This window comes from Globicephala melas, chromosome 2, assembly GCF_963455315.2.
Source record: "Globicephala melas chromosome 2, mGloMel1.2, whole genome shotgun sequence".
Lineage (NCBI taxonomy): Eukaryota > Metazoa > Chordata > Mammalia > Artiodactyla > Delphinidae > Globicephala > Globicephala melas.
This window is the reverse complement of record NC_083315.2, coordinates 21483236-21490760: the sequence shown is the minus strand read 5'-3', so window position 1 is coordinate 21490760 and position 7525 is coordinate 21483236. Positions and strand designations below refer to the sequence as shown.

The following is a 7525-nucleotide window of genomic DNA, read 5'->3' as shown; positions in this document are numbered from 1 at the left end:
TGTTCTATTGTGGTATGCTTTGATTCTCTTCTCTCTACCTCTTGTTTATCTTTTATAGACTTTGTGGTTCCCATGAGGTTTATATAAAACATCTTATAGATGTAGTGGTATAATTACCCTGCTAACAATTTAAATTTTATCACATACAAAATCTCTACCCTTTTACTCCCCACTTTCACATTTTTGATAACACCATTTACATGTTTTATTGTGTATCCAATTAACAAATCATTGAACTTATTGGTATTTTTAATACTTTTGCCCTTTAACCTTCATTTTAGAGTTAAATAGTAGGACATCACCATTTTACAGTATTAGCGTATTCTGAATCTGACTATATGCTTACTTTTACCAGTGTGTTATATATTTTTATATGTTTTGATGTAACTAATTAATATCCGTTTGTTTCAGCTTGAAAACTCCTTTTCGCAGTCTTTATAATGCAGGTTTAATGATGATGAATTCCCTCAGCTTTTCTTTGTTAGTGAAGGTCTTCATTTCACTCTTCAAATCTGAAGGTGAATTTTGCTGGGTAAATTAATCTTGATTGGCAGTTTCTTTCTTCTAACACTTCAAATATATCAACCCATTCTCTCTTGTACTGTAAGGTCTTTGCTGAGACATCTGGTGATAGCCTTATGGGGGTTCCATTTTATGAGAGAAAGTTTTCTTCTCTTGCTGCTTTTTAAATTCTCTCTTTGTATTTGGTTTTAGACAATTTTTATTTTTATGCGTCTTGGAGAAGAACATTTTGGGTTGAAATTTTGAAGTGACCTATTAGCTTGAATTTGGATGTCCAAATCTCTCCTCATGGCTGGAAAGTTCTCAGCCATTATTTGGTTAAATAAGCTTTTTACTCCTTTCTCCCTGTCTTCCCCTTTTGGGGCTCCAGTAATGTGTACACTATCTCCTTTGATGGTATTCTGTATCTATCGTAGGCTTTATTTATTCCTTCTCATTCTTTTGTTGTTGTTGTTCTAATTGTATAATCTTAATTGATCTGTCTTCAAGATTCTAGCTCACTGATTCTCACTTCTACTTGTTCAAGTTTCATGAGAACTCTCTATTGAATTCTTCAGTTCAGTCATTGTATTCTTCATTCCAAAATTTCTGTTTGGTTCTGTTTTTGTTGTTGTTGTTGTTGAGGTTTTCATTTTGTTCTTGTGTTGTTTTCTCCATATTGTTAAATTGTTTATCTGTGCTCTCTTTTAGCTCTCTAAGAGTCTGTAGAACAATTATTTTGAATTATTTGTTGTGAAATTTCTGTATCTCCTTTTCTTTGGAGCCAGTTACTGGAGGTCCACTATATTACTTTCATGGCATTTTGTTTCCCTGATACTTTGTGATCCCTGTAGCCTTGTGTAGCTGTCTGTACATTTGAAGAAACAGTCACCTCTTAAAGACTTCATGGGCTGATTTAAGTAAGGGAAGCCTGTCACCTGCAGATGGAGGCACAATGGACTGTGCTATAACCGTGGATCTAGTGGCTCAGGGCACCAGGTGCAGGAGTGTGTGGCAGCACTGGGTCCAAGGGAGTATGATGTCTCTTTGGCTCAGCCACTAAGGTTCACAGTATCAACAATTGTGTGGTCCTTGGCAAGCACTACGGGGGTTCTGCAGTGGCTGCAATTGCTATTGGTCTCCTAAATGGTGCCTCAAGGACTAGTAACTAAGGACCAGGGCAGGCATCAGTGGTGGCTGGAGCCAGTGGTGTGCACACACTTGGTTGCAGGGCCCAGCTGCAAGTGCCTATGTAGTAGGGGAGGTCACTTGTAGACACACTCATAGTAATGGGGGGTCAGAATAGGTAACAGGGGCCAGGGCCAACTATGGGCTTAGTGGCATCTGCTAAAGACATGGGTGTCAGCATGCTTTCCCTTGGCTTCACACTCTACCCTCCGGTATGCATACTGCAGTGGTGACCATTGACAGGGCTGGGGCTGGGGGACATGGATTTCCATAGCTGGAGGGGGTAGCTATAGCCAGGTACGGTGGTGTGAGCCAGTGACTGAAGGCAGGGCCTGATCTGGACCTGAAGCAGCTGCAGGGGCCCTCGGTGTGCTGTGCTCTCCTGTGGCTGCATTCTCTCCCATTTGCACGCACACTGCAAGGGAAGGTGGTGATGAGAGTTGGGCTGGGGCTTGCAGGTACAGAGGTGGAAGGCCTCGCTACAGGTAGGTGCTGTGGCACTGGCCAGTGTCAAGAAGGCAGGGCATGATCAGGGCTTGCAGTCAGCTGTGGGGACCTTAGATGTTGTTTTGCTCTCCTCTGGCCACACACTCTGGGTGTGCACAGTGTAGTGAGGGCCAGTGACTGGTCAGGCCAGGGGCTATGTATAGGTGGGCGCCAGTCAGGGACAGAAGGCCCCTTGCGTGTCATACTCCCATGAGGGGGATAACACATTATATGCACTATCTAAAAGAATATAATGTCTTGTATTATTGATCCTGAAAATACTTTGTTCCAGCTTCAGTTGATGATGAGTGCTCTGATATTCTAAGAAAGCCTGTTTATTTTTTGTTTATGCCCTTTTTATTTAAACTCAGATTATGTCAGAAAAACTTGAATGGGCGTCACCACCTCGTAATCCTCTAACTAACCTTTGCTCTTTCCTCAGGCTTTGGAGGAAGCTGAAAAAGTGTCCCGTCAAGCTACTGGGCACTCTGTCATTTAGACGCTTACATCCATATTAAAACTGACATGTAGAAATGGCTTTCACTGCCAGTACTTTCTTGCCCTTTTCTCCCCCTCACTTTCCCCATCTCAGTTCCTTCCATGCAGTCTGAATCATCTCATTTATAATTAGGAGGTGAAAAGGGCAAATAAAAAAACAACTTAGGATTTTAACACATCATTGGCATTGGATATAAGTGCCAGTGATGTACCAGAATAACTGAATGCACAGTTTCCCAATTGGTGCATGGATGTTCAGTACTTGCTGCCCATTCCTGTTTGCATTTCAGCCTTCAGCATAATGACACCCCATGATAGGATCTGAAATACCAAAGGCTTTGCTTGCGTAGTCGTTATTGGAATTCTGAAAATCTATGTATGTTCTCATGCATATTTAAATTTTTCAAATATGGTATTATGTGTTATATTCTAAAAGATAGGACATAATAAATATTATAGAAGAGTATGATGAATTATTAACAAATATTTTGTGACAAAACTTGTTAACTATGTTGTAACTATTTATTGAATCATGCACACCCAATTTGAAAGTCACACAAAAATTTGTTGGTTGGTTTGATCCAAAGTGAAAAGATTGACAAAATGTAGTTCATGAGAACGTGCTAATTATATTTAGAAAAAAAATCAGTATCATTATACTCTACTACTTTGGTTGTTCCAAATTCAGAATATTTATCATGAGCTCAGATTCACCCCCATCAGAATATGTATAAGATGGGAAAAGAGAGGAAGACCTGCAGGACTAGAAAGACTTCTCCCCAAACCAATACTCCCCAAACCAATACTCGGAGTCAGGGTCCAGTAACCCCAAGTATTCCTACTTCCCTTTCTGAAATGCACAGTTATCCAAGCTAAGGGCCCCCCGTTCCTTTGAGGAAGGAAAGGAGGAGGATTTCACACTTGTGTACACACTTGTGACAGGGTAGCAGGGTGCTGCCCCAAGAGGACCTGCCATCATCCCCTCCTACAGAGGTTGTCTGCAGAGCTTTCCACGGAGGTTGCTGCTTCCCTCACCAAATATTCCTCCGTGATTTTGTGAAACGTGTCCTCTGAACACCCCCCAGGAGATGGGTGAGCAAGTCACACATTAGACATCTACTCCATCATTCCATTTCCCTAAATCATTAGATTTATTCCTCTACATTATAAGAAGGACATTGCACACTTCAGCTTGATTTAATGTAAACCAATATGATATCCAGGTTTTAGTCAACTGTGTAAGCAAATTGTGAGGGTCTTTCCCAGTTTCTCAAGCTAACATATGGAATCCAGAATGCCTGGCAAGTGCACCCATGTTGATACATTTGGCCATTCCAATATTATTTTCTTCCACCCCGGGCAATTACACTTAGATTCCATTTCTGCACATGTATATATTAATTTCTGCTGATATAAACTTACCACATTTTGCAGTTTTTTAAGTGTGTGAATTGGCTCCTTCCAGGTCAGACTTGGTAATCATTTCCCTTGATGAGGTTGGATTTGACTCCAGCATGGTTCTGCAGGCCATGAGGGATAGCGAGGGTAGATCATTTGGAAATAAGCTTTCCCCTGCAATGTAAGGTCATTACGCTGTCCTCTTGCTGGGAGAAGCTCCTTCCTCAGAAAGGGGAGGGGGAGCAGGATCTGCTGTTGGGGAGGCTTACAGGGATTTGTAAGGTCAGGGTACCCAGATTCATCTGAATTGCCTTCATTCCAGTTCTCAGGGCTCCATCCTTTTCTTATCAGCCCCTAATATGCACATAAGAGATTTGATAAGGATGAGAAATCAACTTGAATCATAACTTGGAGCTAAAAGAGATTAATTTATGATAATCATAAAATTCCCTTCCCCCGATTCTCTTAACTCTGCCTGGAGGTGTTCATTTTCATTCTACCATTTCCCCAATGCAATAAAAAGTAGTTAGCATAGTCCAGGGTACCAGTGGCAGAATTCCCATCATAACAGTCTTTTGAAACAGTCCCTTGCTTTCCAAAGTCTTCTGTTTAATAGGCATATTATTTCCAGCAACATTTGGGGCTGTGCCTTAAAAAAAAAAGTCCCCATTGTGGACATTGTATGTTTTGGGGATAATTAAAGTAATGAAGTACCCTGCAAGGTGGGCCGCAACCTGGGCTTGCAGGGACGTGCAGGGCAGCACGGGCCACTGAGGGAGGCTGGGCCCAAGTGGAAGCCGGGAGGGGCCAGGCGGGCGAGGTGGGCAGTGTGGGGCCCTGCCTAGCCCTCCCCTCGGACACCGCATGTTGCCCTGGGCCCCCCGGCAGCGCGGCCTGGGTGAAGAGCAGGCGCCCGAGGAACAAGGCCCCTCGGCGGTCAGCGACCCCGGCCAGGCCAGGGACTCTGGAGAGGAATCCCTGGGGGAGCCAAGAACATCCCCACCGGACAATCCTCAGCCCTGATACCGAAGGCCTTCCTGGATCCAGAAAGAGCAGCTGCTGCCTCCGTCGCCCCCAGGCCTCGCTGCCAAGCGGTCCCCGGGAACCCCAGTTCCCCCCTATCCCCAGATGACCCTGCTACCGCCCTGGGACCCCAACTATGAGGCTTAAGCGGGACCTCGTCTGGTGCGGGGGCCCAGCTGTGGGTCAGGCACCTCCTTCTCAGGCCAGATCTTGTGCCGTCCCTCATTCTGGCCTCTGTACGAGGCAGCAGCGTGAGGCAGAGGCCTTAGGCCCATCTAGCAGGACATCAGAGTGGAGAGCAGGTGCCCCCGGATGCAGGGTTCCCAGTGATATGCTATGAAGATGTCTTTCTTTCTGACCCTCTGCTGCCCTGTGGGCAGCGTGTTCCCCTGTACCTGTCTCAGGGCCCTCAGCAGGTGATGGGCTCTCTGAAGCTGCTGCTCCCAACCCCAATTATGTCCCCCTGGGTCCTCCCCACTCCATCCTCTGGCTGCTCCACCGCCTGGCTCAGAGGGCCTGAGCTGATCGCCCTCACTGGCCTCCTGCAGATGAGCCAGGGGGAGCCAAGACCCAGCTCCCCAGGGGCTCCCATGCCCCCTGCTGACCCTCCAGATGCTGCCTCTGACCGCCCAGGTACCAGTGGTGGCCAGAGCTGTTCTCACTGCATGGACCGATCTCTCCCATGGGCCCCAGGCAAGCAAGGTCCATAGCCCCTCCAGGGGCAGAGTGGGCTCTTACTTCGCCAGGCAGGTTCTGTTGGCAATGAAACAGTGCTGGTCTGTAAAGTAATGAAGTAAATGCTAGTGTTCTCTACTCAGAAGTTACCCATCTCAGTATGTTGGGTTTCAAAAGCAATTTTTATTTTGGACACTTGGCCTAAACTTCCGAGTTTTGCCCCCAAACAATAGGACATCAGCTCTGAAGAGGCTCAATCTAAATTCTTTGACTAATGTGAATATCAGAGAAAGCGCAATATAGCATATAAATCAGTTTCTTATATACTGATTATAATTCATTCATTAAAAATATGCTGTTATTTTAAGAACAAAATCACAAGTACATCACTGGAAAAAGGGTGTTTAGGCCAATGCAACTTGTGCCCTTGTGACCATCCTCTGGGATCATCAGAGACTTCCTTACAATGTTCCCTGAGGCTCTGAGCTTTCTGGCTGTGCCCTTTGTCTTAATCCATCAGGTTCTTTCTATGTATGGCCAATATAAGGTTTCAATAGATTATAAACAGTGCATATAAACAGTGCATTTTACTGGAAAGAAGACATTAATTTTCATCCTTGGCATTTCTAATTATCTCTGGAGTTATTCTCCATTCACATTTGACAAGGGATGTTTAAGACTGCTTTTCGGCTTCTAGTAGCAATCTCCTATATCCCATCTCTGTTTTCTTTCCAATCCTTAGGGAGGAAAAAAAGTTAATGTATTTCTTGTTTCTTCCTGAAAAATTGAAAAATGTAGGATTGTGTTTGTAGACTCAACTTCCTTATGGTGGTCTGTTGCAAGCAACAGAGAGTTCCCTTGCAAACAGTACTAAGGAGTTTATTATTTGTGACTTATGATCCTCACCAATGCCACTTTTACATAGATTACTGAAGAAAATATAATATGTGGTCTACTATTTACAAATAGTTTTATTCTGTCAACCAGGTTTCCCAACAAAAGTCAGAACCAGTCTTCTCCCTTAAATATATAAAAATAACATACACAAAATAATGGAATTGCTTTATTAAAAATGGAAAATATCATGTAAAACTTTGAGGTAGGATTATATGAAGAAAAATGTAGAACAGATTTGCTGTATATAAGTATTACTACTCAAGTATTCTCTAGAATTATAAAGGAACAGTTTTTACTATCTCATGATATAAGATATGATGGTCCAGGCAATACTTATCTAACCTAGTCTTAGAGTTGAAATCTCATCTTGGATAGATTCGTCAATACCGAGTCCTTACAAATAAGATGTTGCAAATAAAAAAATAAACCAAAAATAAAAATCCCCACTAGTTAATTTTTCACTATCACCTGCTAGACCCTCTTTATCTTTTAAAATATCTGTGGTTTAAATGAGTCTGGAATTTTAATTTTTTACAACATATTTTCTGGGTTTAATTAACATTCAGTAAAGTCTTTAATGTTTAAGAGTGGTTTGATTATGGGAAATATGTTATCGCCTTCCAAATCCAGGAACATAAAACTGTCTTTAAGTAAAATTTGAATACTTTAAAAATTGCAACCCAAAGTGTGTGTTTTTATGAGCTGTAATTTAAGAGCCTCAGCGGCTTTGTCTTGAACAGATGCGTGAGAACAATCTGAGAGAGTACATCTAACAGTGAGACAGCAAATGATGAAATTTTGTATGTATTTATAGTACTTATATTGTTCACTAGCTCTTTATATAACTACCTTTTCACTT

At 42.8% G+C, this 7525-nt stretch overlaps 1 pseudogene; it reads left to right on the top strand.

Annotated features, from left to right (window-relative positions):
- Nucleotides 1-4935: 4935 nt before the first annotated feature.
- LOC115842312 (histone deacetylase complex subunit SAP25-like) lies at nucleotides 4936-5804 on the top strand (annotated as a pseudogene).
- Nucleotides 5805-7525: the final 1721 nt, after the last annotated feature.